This window comes from Lactuca sativa, chromosome 2 (genome assembly GCF_002870075.4).
Source record: "Lactuca sativa cultivar Salinas chromosome 2, Lsat_Salinas_v11, whole genome shotgun sequence".
Taxonomy (NCBI): domain Eukaryota; kingdom Viridiplantae; phylum Streptophyta; class Magnoliopsida; order Asterales; family Asteraceae; genus Lactuca; species Lactuca sativa.
In genome coordinates this window covers 226467940-226485006 of record NC_056624.2, presented here as the reverse complement: position 1 = coordinate 226485006, position 17067 = coordinate 226467940, and positions in this window count along the sequence as shown.

The following is a 17067-nucleotide window of genomic DNA, read 5'->3' as shown; positions in this document are numbered from 1 at the left end:
TATCACGGATTTATCAAGGAAAGGATTACAAACCCTATTCATTAAATCCATGAATGCTGCAGGAGCATTGGTTAGTCCAAACGACATAACCAAGAACTCGTAGTGTCCATATCTAGTTCTGAATGCAGTCTTCTCGATATCTTGCTCTCTTACTTTCAGCTGATGATATCCTGACCTTAGGTCGATCTTCGAGAAATAGCTCGAACCTTGCAATTGATCAAATAGGTCATCAATCCTCGGCAACGAATATCTATTCTTTATTGTTGCCTTGTTCAGCTCTCTGTAATCAATGCACATTCTCATACTTCCATCTTTCTTCTTTATGAATAACACCGGAGCTTCCCAAGGTGATGAACTAGGTCTTATGAAACCTTTGTCCAATAACTCCTGAAGTTGCATCATTAGCTCCTTCATCTCTATCGGTGCTAATCGATAAGGTGCTTTCGCAATTGGCGTTGTTCCTGGCAACAAGTCAATACGGAATTCCACTTGTCGATCAGGCGGTAATCCAGGAAGATCTTCGGGAAATACTTCCGGATAATCACACACAACTGGAATATTCTGCATCACCTTCTTTTCCTTCTTAGCATCAATCACGAATGCTAGATATGATGTACACCCCTTGGTCAAACATTTTCTGGCTTTCATCAATGAAATGATTCCAGAATTCACTCTGCGTTTGTCCCCATACACCATAAACGAATCTTTACCAGGCGGGTTTACTTTGACTATTTTCTTCTTGCATAAAATTTCGGCGTCGTTGGCGCTAAGCCAATCCATTCCCAAAACGATGTCGAAACCGTTTAGTTCTATAGGCAATAATTCCTCGTGGAACTTATTCCCATTCAGATCAATTAAGATGTTTTTCATACGAATGCTAACAGGTACAAACTTGCCACTAGCAACTTCGACTAATAAGGCATCATCTAGTCTAACAACAGGCAAAGCTAGCTTTCTACCAAATTCATGCGATATAAAGGAGTAGTTGGCTCCAGAATCAAATAAAATTTGGGCAGGCAATTTGTTAACGAGAAAGGTACCTGAATCAAATATAATACACCTTCAACACCAAAATCGTTATCAAACGAACTGATTCGGTCTCGAATCAATAACGAATCCGAAATAAATAACACGACGATACTTCAATACACACGCGGAAATTTCGGGAAGTCAATACACACGCGGGAATTCACCAGACGTCGATACACCATCTTTGGGCTCGAAAGTTTCAAATCGTGCTTGTTGGGCCTAGCTAGCCCAATGACATGATCTTTAGGCCCGAAGGAAACTCGCTTACATGTAGTTGGGTCTTATATGACCTAATTCCGTGTAAAAGGACTTTCAATGGCTTTTATGATGTTGGGCCCCAAGGGTCCTTTGGTACTGCTAGTGAAGTCGAGAATTCACCAATGCGAGTCGGGCTAAGGGCCCTTCGCATTCACGATAGCCTTGAACGACTTATGGAAATATCGGGGGCTTCGCACCCTCTTTTCCTCCTCGGTTGTGGGGCTATGAGAAGTCAGGGTGATTGGATTAAGTGAATAGTACGAACGACGCCTAAGGGATTGTTTGTATAGTTCTAAACTAGTCATTTTCATTAATGTGTGTTTATAACAATTCACAATCCATAATTAATCCAATGTCACCGGGACTCAACGAATACACACGTCGCAACGAAATAACAAAATATAAAACGCTTGGTTCAAAGTATTAGGAAAACATCGGGTTTTCCTAGGGTTTTCAATTTATACACCTACGAAATGCATACCGAGTTTAACAAATTGTACTTTCACATTTACAGAAACAAACTAGCATACTTACGGATCTTCACACTTTTTTATACTATGACTCTTTTCAGAAAATATCGGATTTTCTGGTGATTTTCAAAACAATACAAACCATTATATTTCAAACATTACTTATGAACTCACCAACATTTCATATGTTGACGTTTTTCAAAATACTTGTATTCTCAGGTAACAGGTAAATCGAAAAGGAAAAATGTACTCAGTAACGTTTTGCTGTTGGTTTAATTAGCATCGAACAATTTACTTTTGGGCATGTAATATTATGGATCAATGTACTGAATGTAAACGCTACCAGTTGTAATGTTTCAATGCTTGGTGATGTATAATGTTATGATTCATATATATTCATTGTGATGGTATTCAATTGAGTCACAATAGCCCTCGGACGTTTCCGCCGTCTGGTTCGGGGGTGTGACAGGTTGGTATCAGAGCTCTGTTTATAGTGAACTAGCATATCTAACCATACATTGATATGCAACTATAAACCAAAAGAGGGACTAACACAACTCTGAACAAAACAAGTAAAACACAACAATAAAACATCCTTGCTTGCATTAGGAATAAGGAACATAACGCCGAACCAAACAAGATAATGCTAGTATCTCGGTTAATTCAGGACTGTTCTTAGTGGTACCAAGGAGTGGATGTAGCCTGATCAACTACATTCTCTCCAAAGTATAACTAACACACATTCTGATGAGATCGTGATAGCTAGGGAACCTAAAACTATACCCCTTTATCACCAAAAAGAGAACGCCTGCTTAGTCTGTACAATAGTTGTAGCATCCTAGGAATAATGTTAGCATATTTACATACTCACGCAGACAGCATGGCTGGTTTTCATCACCCCGGAGATCCTTACTTCCCTAATCAGGGGAATAACGGATGGTTAGACGACGAGCCTGAGGAAGACCCTGAAGAGGAATCTGACGGGGAACCGGAGGCAGGAGTCGAGGGCGAGCCTGCCGAACCAGAAGAAGATGAAGGAAGCTTCGAGGAGGAACCCGATGACAGTGAAGGGGGTGATTCGGACGCGGAGTCCGAAGTCATCAACCCCCCTTATCCGATCAGGGTGCTTGCTTACCGGGTAGGCCCCACTGGTCCTACGCCCCCCTGGGGTATTGATCTTTGGAGATGGAGCAGACAGCAGGGACAAAGGCCCCCGTTCGGCATGCCACGCGAGTTCTTTTACCTGAGGGACGGAGGACCGGCCGACCGAGCCCTACTGGTCATGGTGAGACGATTATGGAACACTGGTGACCTTGCTCAGGGCACTGCTGATCAGGTACGCTAGTTGTGGACTAGGGTTGAGTGTGCGGAACAGGAGACACGTGACGTCCTTCGAGAGTTCCACATGAGGCAGGTGAGGTGGGAGTCTCGACTCCAGGACGCAGAACGACTGGTGGCTCGTCTTCAGGGAGCATCCACATCCTCGGCACCACCTCCGGATACAGCTCATCGCGGTTAGGGATATACTTATCTTACTAGGTCATTAGGAACTATGCTATGTACCCCGACTCTATGTTTAAGTGACTACACTACTCATAGAGCCGTTATGCTGTCGAACTAGTGTCACTCATGTATGCTCTTACGAGCAAAATTTTCATGTATCAAATGCGGATAATATTAGTAAACTTTTACGTGCTTTGCTATGATATTACAAATTGTTATGTGTTGCGAATCTATGATTGTATGCTACATGATAGAAGTACTTAAGTTCGTGCCATACACCTAGTCAGTAGGATCACAACCACACGGAAGCCACATACACTCAACATCTTTCCGTTTCATGATAGAAAGATGCCTCGCCGACCTACTCGCGGAAACCCTGGACCAACCCCACCCGAAGTTGACTCAGCCGCATTCCAGGCAGCGGTCTCTGCTGCGGTCACTGCAGCGATGGCACAAATTCATCAGGGGAACAATGGAGGAGTCAACGAGCAAGGGGCCGGGAGTTCGAACAACAGGATGAATCAAGGACCCACCAAAACATGTACCTACAAGGACTTCACAAACGCCAAACCACGAACTTTTAACGACACTGGAGGGGTGATCACTTTGAAGCGATGGATCGAGAAGGTGGAATCGGTATTCGAGATATGCGATTGTCCTGAGGAGATGAAAGTAAAGTTCGCAGCCTGCACTTTTGTTGATCAAGCGCTCACTTGGTGGAACGGACACATGGAAGCCATGATACTCCCTGTAGCCAACGCCATGCCGTGGTCGGAAATGAAAGAAATGCTGATGGCTGAATATTGCCCACGAGGTGAGATTCAGAAAATGGAGCAAGAGCTGTGGAACCTCACTGTGCAAAATGCGAATATCGATGCCTACATATCGAGATTTAGTGAACTATCTCTGTTATGCCCGTGTATGATCACCTCGTAAGGAAAGAAGATTGAGCGATTCATCTGGGGACTAACATCACCAATCCAAGGAAATGTGATAGCTGCAAACCCCGAAACATTTGACGATGCAAAAAGATTGGCGAAGAAGCTGTATGACCATAACAACAAAAAGGGTGAGAAGCCAACGGAGACTGAAGGAAAGAAGGAAGGTGATGGCAAGAAAAGGAAGAACAACAAGAGGAAGGGGAGTTAGGGCCCCGAGACCTCTAAGAAGCAGCAGACAGTGGCAGTTAATGCTGCCACCGCACCGGTTCCAGCCACACCAGATGCTCCAGCCTCAGCTGCTTCAAATGCTCCCAGACCTTATTCCGGTAATCTTCCCAAGTGCAACAAGTGCGGTTTCCATCACAATGGAGAATGCAAGGAGTTGCAGTGCACCAGTTACCATCGAAGGGGACACACGGCGAGGTACTGCAGGACTTACCCTCCCCAGAACCAACAACAAGGAAACATCAACAACAACAACAACATCACCACCGGCGGCAACAATGCAGGGCCTAGCCACACTTGCTATGGGTGTGGGAGGACTGGGCATTTCCGCCGAGATTGCCTAACAACAACAATCTCGGAAATGGAGGAAGAGGAAGCATGCTGACCATGGGTCAGGGAGAGGCGATTCAGGACCCCGCTGTTGTTACCGGTACGTTTCTCCTAAACCACACTTATGCATGCATCCTATTTGACACCGGAGCAGAGCGAAGTTTCGTGAGCAATAGATTTAAGCATTTATTAAAACAACAACCCCAGAAGCTCAATGAAACCTTTACGGTGGAAATGGCCAATGGGAAAACCGAATCCACGGGGGAAATCTACATCGGATGTACCCTAACCCTAAACCAACACGTCTTTCGAATAGACTTAATGCCTGTGTCCATTAGGAGTTTCGACGTGATTATTGGCATGGATTGGTTAAGCCCCCACCATGCTGAAATTATGTGTCACGAGAAGGCCGTTCGCCTTCACCTTCCCAATCACGAAACCCTAGTAATTTACGGAGACAAACCTAGCATGAACCTTCGCCTCATCTCGTGCATCCAGGCCCGGAAACATCTACGAAAGAACAATTTGGCGTTCCTGGCTCACGTAGTGGATAAAACCAAGGAAGAGGTTAACGTTCAAGACATTCCCATAGCATGTGAGTTCCCAGACGTGTTTCCTGAAGATCTTCCTGGAGTACCCCCAGAGAGACAAGTGGAGTTCCGAATTGACCTCGTTCTAGGAGCAACTCCTCTCGCTAAATCACCCTACCGACTAGCTCCTGCTGAAATGCAGGAATTGTCCAGCCAACTCAGTGAACTCTTGGACAAGGGATTCATCCGAACTAGTTACTTGCCATGGGGAGCTCCAGTCCTCTTTGTCAAAAAGAAGGACAGATCTTTTAGAATGTGCATCGATTACAGAGAGTTAAATAAACTCACTGTTAAAAATCGATACCCACTCCCACGAATCGAAGATCTATTTGACCATCTCCAAGGAGCTAGTTATTTTTCTAAGATAGATCTACGGTCCGGATACCATCAACTCAAAGTCCGGGAAGAGGATATTCCAAAAACCGCTTTCCGAACTCGTTACGGACATTATGAATTTGTCGTAATGCCCTTCGATCTAACAAATGCCCCTGCCGCATTTATGGATCTGACAAACCGGATTTGTCGACCATTCCTCGACAACTTTGTCATTGTTTTCATCGACGATATTCTCGTCTATTCCCGAAGCGAAGAAGAGCATGGCCAACATCTCCGACAAATCCTAGAAACTCTGCGAGATCGGAAAAGCTATACGCAAAACTCTCCAAGTGTGAGTTTTGGCTCCGTAGTGTGAACTTCCTAGGTCATGTTGTTAGCCAATATGGAATTCATGTGGATCCCTCTAAAGTCAAGGTTGTTGAAGGATGGGCAGTCCCGACAACACCCACGGAAATCCGTCAATTCTTGGGTCTAGCAGGCTACTATAGGAGATTCATTCAAAACTTCTCTAAGATCGCCAAGCCACTTACCTCGCTTACACAAAAGGGCGTACCATTCAAATGGACGGACAAACAAGAAGTCGCATTCCGAACCCTGAAACAAGCTCTCTGTAGTGCCCCGGTACTATCACTACCGGAGGGAACGGAAGATTTCGTGGTCTACTGTGACGCATCAAATCAGGGCTTAGGTTGCGTTCTCATGCAGCGTGGAAGGGTGATAGCTTACGCATCCTGCCAACTAAAGACACACGAAGTGAATTATATGACCCATGACCTAGAACTGGGAGTCGTGGTCTTTGCCCTGAAAATTTGGAGGCATTACCTTTACTGTACGAAGTGCACCATATTCACGGACCACAAGAGTCTCCATAACATCTTGAACCAGAAAGAGTTGAACATGAGGCAACGAAGATGGGTCGAATTATTAAACGATTACGAGTGTGAAATCAAGTACCACCCAGGCAAGGCCAACGTGGTAGCTGAGGCATTGAGTCGGGAGGAGTACTCTAATCGTTGTACGAAAACTCTCTCAATAACCATTCAATCTCACCTAACCACTCAAATTGCAGTAGCCCAATCAGAGGCCATGAAGACAGAAAATAGAGAAGGCGAAGCATTGCGCAGAATGGAGAAGAACCTAGAGGCAAAGGAGAATGGAGTATACTATTTCATGAACCGTATTTAGGTCCCTAAACTCGGAGGATTGAGGGAGGTAGTCATGAAGGAAGATCACAAGACGCGATACTCCATCCATCCCGGCTCAGACAAGATGTATTCGGATATCAAACAACACTATTGGTGGCCTAACATGAAGGCGGAAATCGCCACCTATGTTAGTAAGTGCCTTACGTGTGCCAAGGTAAAGGTGGAGTACCAGAAGCCCTCAGGGTTATTGCAGCAACCGGTAATCCCTGAGTGGAAATGGGAAGGAATTTCTATGGATTTCGTGACCAAACTACCTAAAACGTCGGATGGACTAGACACCATATGGGTAATAGTCGACCGACTGACGAAATCTGCCCATTTCCTGCCAATAAAAGAATCCTACAAGATGGAGAGATTGACACGCTTATAGATTCGAGAAATCGTGAGACTCCACAGAGTACCAGTGTCTATTATCTCGGATAGAGACAGTAGGTTCACTTCACGTTTTTGGCAATCACTCCAAAAAGCACTAGGAACTCATCTCGACACGAGCACCGCTTATCATCCACAAACGGATGGTCAAAGTGAACGAACCATTCAAACGCTCGAAGACATACTTCGCGCATGTGTGATAGACTTTGGGAAGTCTTGGGATACCCATTTACCTTTAGTCGAATTCTCGTATAACAACAGTTACCATTCGAGCATTAAGGTCGCTCCGTTCGAAGCACTATACGGGCGTAAGTGTAGATCACCGTTATGTTGGGCTGAGGTGGGCGATACCCAGCTAGCAAAAACACTCGCAACGGACAAGGCTCTAACAGGGTCGGAGATCATTCGTGAAACCACATAAAATATCATTCAAATCAGAGCTCGATTACAAGCATCGCGCGACCGACAAAAGAGCTACGCCGATAAACGACGAAAGCCCTTAGAATTTCAGGTCGGGGATCGAGTACTGTTGAAAGTCTCACCCTGGAAAGGAGTTATTCGTTTTGGGAAACGAGGAAAACTGAACCCACGGTATATTGGACCTTTCGAATTCGTCGCCCGAATAGGTCCAGTGGCATTCAAACTGCAGCTACCCGTAGAACTAAACAATGTACACCCCGTGTTCCATGTCTCCAATTTAAAGAAGTGCCTGTCGGATGAAACACTCGTCATTCCCCTTGACGAGATCGAAATCAACGAGAATCTCTTGTTCGTTGAAGAACCAGTTGAAATCATGGACAGGGAGGTGAAGCGTACTAAGCAAAGTCGCATCCCGATCGTGAAAGTACGGTGGAACGCAAAACGTGGGCCAAAATTCACGAGGGTACGCGAAGACCAAATGAAGCAAAAGTACCCTCACCTATTCTAGCATTCTCAAATCTAGCTTTCAGACAGAATTTCGGGACGAAATTCCCTCTAATGGGGGGATGATGTCACAACTAGAAATTTGGTGTCTTGTAATCACAACATTCAAGTAAAATGTTGAGTCAAAAACTTAAGAGCATGTATGATGCTTACTTCATGGCAACAAATTTTCAATCAAACACTTCATAAAAACACTACAGATAGTCAACAAGCAATTGGAAACCCTAGAAGTTCTTGTTTAGGTCCATTTTGGACTAGGACTTTCTTATTGGACTCAATGGACCAATAAGCTTCCAATTTGACTATCATGGGATTAGAACCTTTAAATGGGCTCTAATTGGACCCACTTTCATTTATTTCAACATTTTGGGCCATATTGGGCCTAGAATGAAATAAATTATGTAAATGAACTATATTGGGCCATAATTAACCTAATTTAGCCTTAATAGGTCATAAAAATCACATTTATAATTAATTGGGGCCAAACATCACTTAACATAACCATGGAATGGGCTTAAGCATACAAGGCCCAATCCTCATCTTTTTCTCTCCATTCTCGGCCCAAGGCAAGCCCAAGAAGAAGAGTTGACTTTCCTATGCCACCTCATAATTGTCCATAGGATTCCTATGCACCATCTCATGTTTTCATGCAAATCAATTCAAGAGCCTCACTTCTCTCCTCTCTCTTCTTGCTCTCGGCCGAACACAACACACACACACTCACAAAAATCTATTCCACTCTCTCTAAATCTTGAAGAACATCTCCTCCCTCCTTCTTCAAAAATTTCGAGAATCAAGAGCTTCTCAAGGAGGTTTTTCCCACAAACACATCATCTAAGGTAAGTTGATGACTAATCCATGATCTAGCTATTTCATTTCATCAAAAATCTCTTCTAAATCTATTCCAACTTGTGATCATGCACCTTAGAAGTCACTAAACTCGAGATCTACCAAGGAGACTTGCTAGGATCGAAAATTTCCTCTTTTCTCTCTTTAAAACCGAAACTACAACTCAAGGTGAGCTTCATACCCCCTATTTTTCGGTTTTTATAAGTTTTGTGGGGGGGGGATACAAGCAAATGTGTAGATCTATGAGTATATGTATGCTTTGTGTGATTTCTATGTTTATTTACATGTTCTTATGTGATTATGGTGTTGGATCTAGTCCAAAAGAACTCAAAACCGAGATCCACATTATGTTGAATGAAATAAGTATAAATCATATTATTTCATACAAATCAACTCTAGAAAATAACCAAGTTGGTTAATATGGACTCTTTGGGCTAAAAATCCCATTTTTTGGACTCAAAATGTTAAGAATATAAAGTTAAAGGGCCCAAAATGACAAAATATAAATTATGATGGTTGAAATGAGTCAAAACAGTTTCAACAATGTATTTTCTGGAAAAATTCTCTTTTGAAGGATTAAAATGTGAAATTTTAAGCATAATGGGCCAAAAATGAACTTTTCGGCCCAATAAAGCCCAGATTGTGAGATTTTCAAATTAGAGGGGCTGAAACTGTATTTTTCTGTAAAACAGGGGACTACTAGTGCTCCAAGTCCATTTCAAGGGTTAAAAATACTTTTCACATTTAAAAGGGACCAAAGATGTATAAATTTTCTATTTTGGGCCAAAAGTGTAAAAATTGCGAAAATAGAGGTTTCAGCCGAGAAAACTTCATTTTGAGGGACTAAAACTGTTTTACAAATAAATTTGAGCTGAAAAATACCTTTTCAACAAGTTTTTATACTAAAGTGTCAAGAAAAATGGTTTAAGGACTAAAATGGAAATTCTTTTATACAAAGGGTCAGAATTGTAATTTATCCAAAAGAAAGGGGCTGCAAAAAGAAAAATTCTAGTGTTCTTAAACAATAAATCTGTATGACTAAATACTAGTACCACGACTATCGGCGAAATATAATACACCTTCAACACCAAAATCGTTATCAAACGAACTGATTCGGTCTCGAACCAATAACAAATCTGAAATTAATAACACGACGATACTTCAATACACACGCGGAAATTTCGGGAAGTCAATACACACGCGGGACTACACCAGACGTCGATACACCATCTTTGGGCCCGAAAGTTTCAAATCGTGCTTGTTGGGCCTAGCTAGCCCAATGACATGATCTTTAGGCCCGAAGGAAACTCGCTTACATGTAGTTGGGTCTTATATGACCTAATTCCGTGTAAAAGGACTTTCAATGGCTTTTGTGCTGTTGGGCCCCAAGGGTCCTTTGGTACTGCTAGTGAAGTCGAGAATTCACCAATGCGAGTCGGGCTAAGGGCCCTTCGCATTCACGATAGCCTTGAACGACTTATGGAAATATCGGGGGCTTCGCACCCTCTTTTCCTCCTCGGTTGTGGGGCTATGAGAAGTCAGGGTGATTGGATTAAGTGAATAGTGCGAACGACGCCTAAGGGATCGTTTGTATAGTTGTAAACTAGTCATTTTCATTAATGTGTGTTTATAACAATTCACAATCCATAATTAATCCAATGTCACCGGGACTCAACGAATACACACGTCGCAATGAAATAACAAAATATAAAACGCTTGATTCAAAGTATTAGGAAAACATCGGGTTTTCCTAGGGTTTTCAATTTATACACCTACGAAATGCATACCGAGTTTAACAAATTGTACTTTCACATTTATAGAAACAAACAAGCATACTTACGGATCTTCACACTTTTTTAAACTATGACTCTTTTCAGAAAATATCGGATTTTCTGGTGATTTTCAAAACAATACAAACCATTATATTTCAAACATTACTTATGAACTCACCAACATTTCATATGTTAACGTTTTTCAAAATACTTATATTCTCAGGTAACAGGTAAATCGAAAAGGAAAAATGTACTCAGTAACGTTTTGCTGTTGGTTTAATTAGCATCGAACAATTTACTTTTGGGCATGTAATATTATGGATCAATGTACTGAATGTAAACGCTACCAGTTGTAATGTTTCAATGCTTAGTGATGTATAATGTTATGATTCATATATATTCATTGTGATGGTATTCAATTGAGTCACAATAGCCCTCGGACGTTTCCGTCGTCTGGTTCGGGGGTGTGACACACGTCCCTGAGCCCTCAGGGGCTCTGCTCCACCCTAACCTCCACCCGTAATCCTCAAAGTGGCCGGTGCTGGAGCCTGCACCGGTCCTGCAGCAAGCTGCAGATAGTTCGCCCTCATGTGACCAACCTGATGACACTGATAACAAATCCTCATATCCTGAACTGGGGCTGACTGACGGCAATCCCTCACATAATGCCCCTCCCTCCCGTACTTGCGGCACGCACCACCGGACCTACAAACTTCAGTGTGACCCTTCCCGCACTTCCCACAAGTGTGGCTGCTCTGATCTCCCAACCTAGCATCAACAGTCTTGGACCGTTTGGGCGCCGACTGTGACTGTGCCGGGGCCTGCCTCTCCTCTCTCAACTGTAACTCAATCTCTAACTCACGCTGCCGAGCGGCCTCCTGCAACTCCAGCAAGGTCTCGCACCTCTGCGTAGACACAAAGTGCCTGATATCCCTCTTGAGCATACTCGGATATCGGGACATCTAAGCCTGCTCCGAAGCAAACTCCAGGAAAAACATCGCCCTCTCGGTGAACATCCTAGTGATCTCCGTCACCGAATTTGAATCCTGCTTTAGTTCCAAGAACTCCTGAGCCAACCTCTCCCTCTCAACCCGTGGAACATAACGGGTACTGAACATCTCCCGGAACTGATCCCACGAAACCGCAGCCCTCTGCGCATCCGAATATGACCCCGTAGTCAACCTCCACCAATCCTTCGCCCTGAACCTCAACAAGTTCAGAGCACACCTCATGTGACAACCCGAAGTTCGTACCATTATTTGTAATCCTTTTCGTAATCCTTTTTCGTAAATCCATTTGTCGATTCCAAATTCGTTTCCGTTTACGCTATTAAGTTAAGTCATTAAATTGAGATTGCTATTATGACTTAATGCGTGTCCCAACGCATTTAGAACTCATATTAACACCCCATACTTGTAATCGGTAAAATTTTAGAATCGACCATATCGGGTTACGACAACTTGATCGGGTGCGACCAAAAGCCACGTCTAATGTCGGTATCGGGTAGAATTCCACCGTGTCCCGAACTTGAACCTTATTTAAATTGGTTTAAGATTCCATTTGAAGCTTTTGCTCTCTCTCTCTCTCACTACTCTCTCTTTAACCTCTCTCCTCAAACCAAAGAATTAGGTCCAAAAACATCAATTTAAGGCTCAAATTCATCAAGGTAACTTCCTTAACTCATAGTATAGCATCATTAGCCTTCAAATTCGGGTTTAATCTTTGGAAAAGGACCATATTCATGAGTTTACGACCTTGGAACATGCTTGGGCCATAAACACATATAAAGAGGGTTTTTGAGCCTTAAAATCCCTCCAAACCAACTTTGGGGCTTAGATATGACCTAATGGCTTATCAATTCGGACTTAGAACACCTTGAACATCATTTTTGAGGAGCAAACATGAGTTTACTGCCCAAGAACATGCTCGGGCCGTAAACTCATCTTCATGGGGAGTAAACTCAAAATCAATTGTTTAAATGCCACTTAAACACACCAATAACCTTGGATTAAATTCTAGAACCAACCACAATCGATTCAGGGGCCTTAAACATGATGAAAACCACTCTTCTGAGTGTTCACGGCCATAAACCCTGCAAGAATGGGTTCCTGGGCCGTGAACTCACATACACAAGTCATATGATGCCTTAAACGCATTCTAAGGCTTGTATAATTGGTTTGAATCACTTGTGATTGAATTAGGACCACCAAAACACTTTGTGAATGGGCACACAAGAGCTTACGGCCGTAAACACATAGTTTACTGCCGTAAACTCCTCTAATGGTCCTTAAAATGTTCAAAATACTTTCCAATGCCTTAAAGCCAAACCTAGATTTAACCCCCAAGTGTTTCAAGGCCATTTAGCACCCCAAAACACCACTCATGAGTTCACGGCCATGAACTCATGTGGATGTGGTGTTTAGGGCCGAAAATGCTTCTAAGAGTTTACTCTTGAAGAGTAAACTCCATTTCCTAAGCCATACATGTCCGTAGATGTCATCCGGGTCACTCCAAACACTTGATTTGAAGTGTTTTCGCGCATTGGAGTGTATTATTATATTTAATTAGTGGTTTAAAGTCTAATTAGATACATTTGTATATCATTTCATATTACATAGGAACCTCGCGCGTTATCAATCCCCGAACCGACGCTTAGCATTCAAACTGTCGCGTTTTCTCGTCTGGTGAGTTCATACCCCTACCTTTTTTTCAATGTTTTTCACTATTTTCAGGGGGGAATACAAGCAAAGTACAAGGGAATACTTGTACTCAAAACTTGTTTTACATGTGTTGTGTTTCATATTACATATGCTTTTAACACTGATAATCGTAACAGACAACCACTTGAACTTACAGAACACTTATACACATTATTTGTGAAATACGTTATAAACTGTTATGTTTTATATTTCACAAATGGTTTTCCACAGTAAATCAGTTAAAAGCATGACATTTGAACTTTGAACATGAAACTTAGTACACTGTTTTGTCCTCGGTAACACTCCACAGAGATACGCGAGTGGAGGATTCATTGTTTGTAACAGGATCTTTCTATATTATTACTAGTAAATTTGTTATTCCTATAAATTGGAGACACGTCCTCGGTGAACACTCCACAGAGACACGCGAGTGGAGGACCGCACCCATAACCAGAATCTCTCGGATAGGGAGCGTGACTTGAGTGTATAGATCTATACGGGGCTGACTACCCCGCACCTGGCTGCTAGCTACAGCCAAACCGAAAGGTTCAAGGGTGACGAAAGTCATAAAGTGATTTGGACTACTTATTGCCATATCTAGTCTATCGTATGGTTATGGAACTCGCAATTTGGATAACAGAGATTTACTAAATAGTAATAATGAATAAAGTAACTAGTTTACTTGGTACATATTAGTTTTATATCTGTGTTAAAACTAATACATTTCACAAGGTCAACCAGGTTTCGGTATACATCTTTTACATTACAATTCGGATTGGTAACCAACATTTAGGAAAATATGGGATTTTCCTGGGATAACATTTATACATAATCAGAAACGTGAAACAATTCAGATAACCAAACTTTACAATTCACAAGAGTAAACATGTTTTCAGTGTACATCTTTTACATTACATTACACTTTGGATTCGATAACCAACTTTTAAGAAAATATGGGATTTTCTTGGTGCGTAACTTTTTCAGAAAACAGAAAGGAACTTGTACATTTTCAAAAAACAAAACCGCTTATGAACTCACCAACGTTATGCTGATTTTCAAACTGCTTGTATTCTCAGGTTCGCATTAGACAGGTACCCGATGATTCCTTTTGGCGAAGACGGAGTGCGTAGAAGACACGTCTTACTTTTGTTCATATATACTATGTATCACACTTGTACAACTTTACTTTCAAACAAATGTAAACTTTTATATGTAATGTAATGGTTGTTTACTTTACTTACTATGTGCATTGGATTTGATACTCAACGTGGAGTCCGCCCCGAAAACATTTCCGCCTTCGGTTTCGGGGTGTGACACCTCACCCTCTGATCAACAGGGCATGAACATGTGAAGAAACATCCCTCCACGTCTGACAACCATCGCATAGCAACAATCGGATCCTAAACCCCATCGAAGGTAGGGTGCTTCGTATTATCGAAGTCCCGATACTGAAAACCTCTACCGGCCCCTCCCCATGCCGCTGCTACAGCCGTTGTAGCCGCCGCAGCAGCAGTCTTTGTAATAGCTACATAACGCTCATCAAAATACTCGACCATGACGGTCTTGATCGACCCAAACAGTTCTGGCAACTCGGCCTGGAACATAGCAGCAACCTCATCATGCAGGATCTCATGAATCCTAGCATCCAACTCTTCTGTGCTCATCTGACCGATAACCTCAGGTGGTGCTGACCCACCCTGACCGCCTCCTCCTGCTCCCGATCCTGACCCGGATCCGCTCCCAGCATGCCTCGTAACCACCATACTAAAATTACCGCAAAACATCAGGCGCTTCTCATTAACCTGAGAACCGACTCTCAACCCAGCCCTAGGGATTATGACTTCCTTGATACGTGTATGGGTCCTGTGCTTTCAGTAGTACGGGCCCATACTACTTTCCACACCTACCCATATTTATATCAAGTATCACTACAACATCCTAGTGAAGAACAAGCGTAACAAGCACTCAACCCTCACTCCTAAAGGAACAATGGGAATCTCATACAGAAAGAAACCCTAGGCTAGCAGGCATCATAAATCAGGTAACTCTATCATGCAATTCCTGAAGATCCCTAGCCTAGTACTGGCATGTTGTTCTAACATATCTCATAAACAAATAACTTGTATGGTATTTTGGGGTTACTTACTGGCTCCGACTGATCGTACCCTCGCGTCTGCCTTTACTCATTTTTGAAAACCATTTTAAAATCTCTTTTGAAAGCTCTCCTTAATTTGAGACTGGATTCACACGAATGTTCCTCCAATTCACTCAAACCAAGGCTCTGATACCAACTTGTAACACTCTAAAAATTCCAACCAATTTAAACTTTTCAAAAACAACCCAATTTCATAAAGTTATTACAAAAAGGTTTTCAATACATTTATTATCAGAGTATTTCCACAGAACCACATCATAAACACATACAACATGAGGAGCGGTACGATCATGCCTTTGCCTTGCCACGGTCTCCTGAAGTACCTGAAACATTTAAACCACAACTATAAGCCCAAAAGCTTAGTGAGATACCCCCAAAATACCAACCACATATACCATACACATAACATGCCATATCGCAACAGAGCACAGAACAGCCATGCACTTCGGGTCTACTGTGTGACTGGTCCACCGCATCGGGCCTACAGTCCACCTGGTCCACCCTCCGAGTCTAACCATATACCTCGAGTCTACAGTGTGATTGGTCCGCCCGCACCGGGCGTTCAATCCCCCAGGTCCACTCTCTGAGTCTACAGTATGACTGGTCCGCCCGCACCGGGCCTTCAGTCGGCCTAGTCCACTCTCCGAGCCTCAGCACGTCTGGTCCGCCCTCTTGGGGCCTATAGCCTATCCGGACCGCTCGTTGGGCCTTCGGGATAACCGGTCCGCCCTGGGTATGTTGGCTTACAACACAAAGCAGGACTCGCCTCAACCCAACCCCAGTCAAACAACCATGTGCACATAAACATATAATCATATAACAATTCACAACAAATCAACCAATCTAGCAGATCACATACGTAGCACATCCCTACCAGGATTCCGACCTAGCCGGTCACTAGCATAGCATCATCCTATAAATCAGGATACCGACCCTAACCAGGTCTCTAACATATACCATCCTAACTACCAGGATGCAAACATAACAAAGTAATAACATAACAAAAAACTACCCGAATTTCCATCCGATAAAGGGCAGGCCTTGGTGCCGTAGACCCTATCGATATAGTGAGGATAACTCACCTCGCAACTGTCGAAACTCTGAACTAAAGAAGAAGATGCCCGAACCACCGTCTCACCAAGAATCCCGAACTATCCAAAGTAGCAAAATAACCATTAGCCCAAGCACAATATCCTTCCAAGGGTAAATTGACCATTTTACCCTTAACCCAAACTGGTCCATGACTAAGGCCCACAATCAAAATATGAAAGGCCCAACACTAGGTAAGCTCTCGAGCCCACTAATGGCCCATTAATGGCCCAATTTGCTACATTGGGCCCATTCTCCTTATTGGGCCTTACCCTAAGCCCAACACCCATACTTGGACCATCTTCCCTAACTCCTGATGG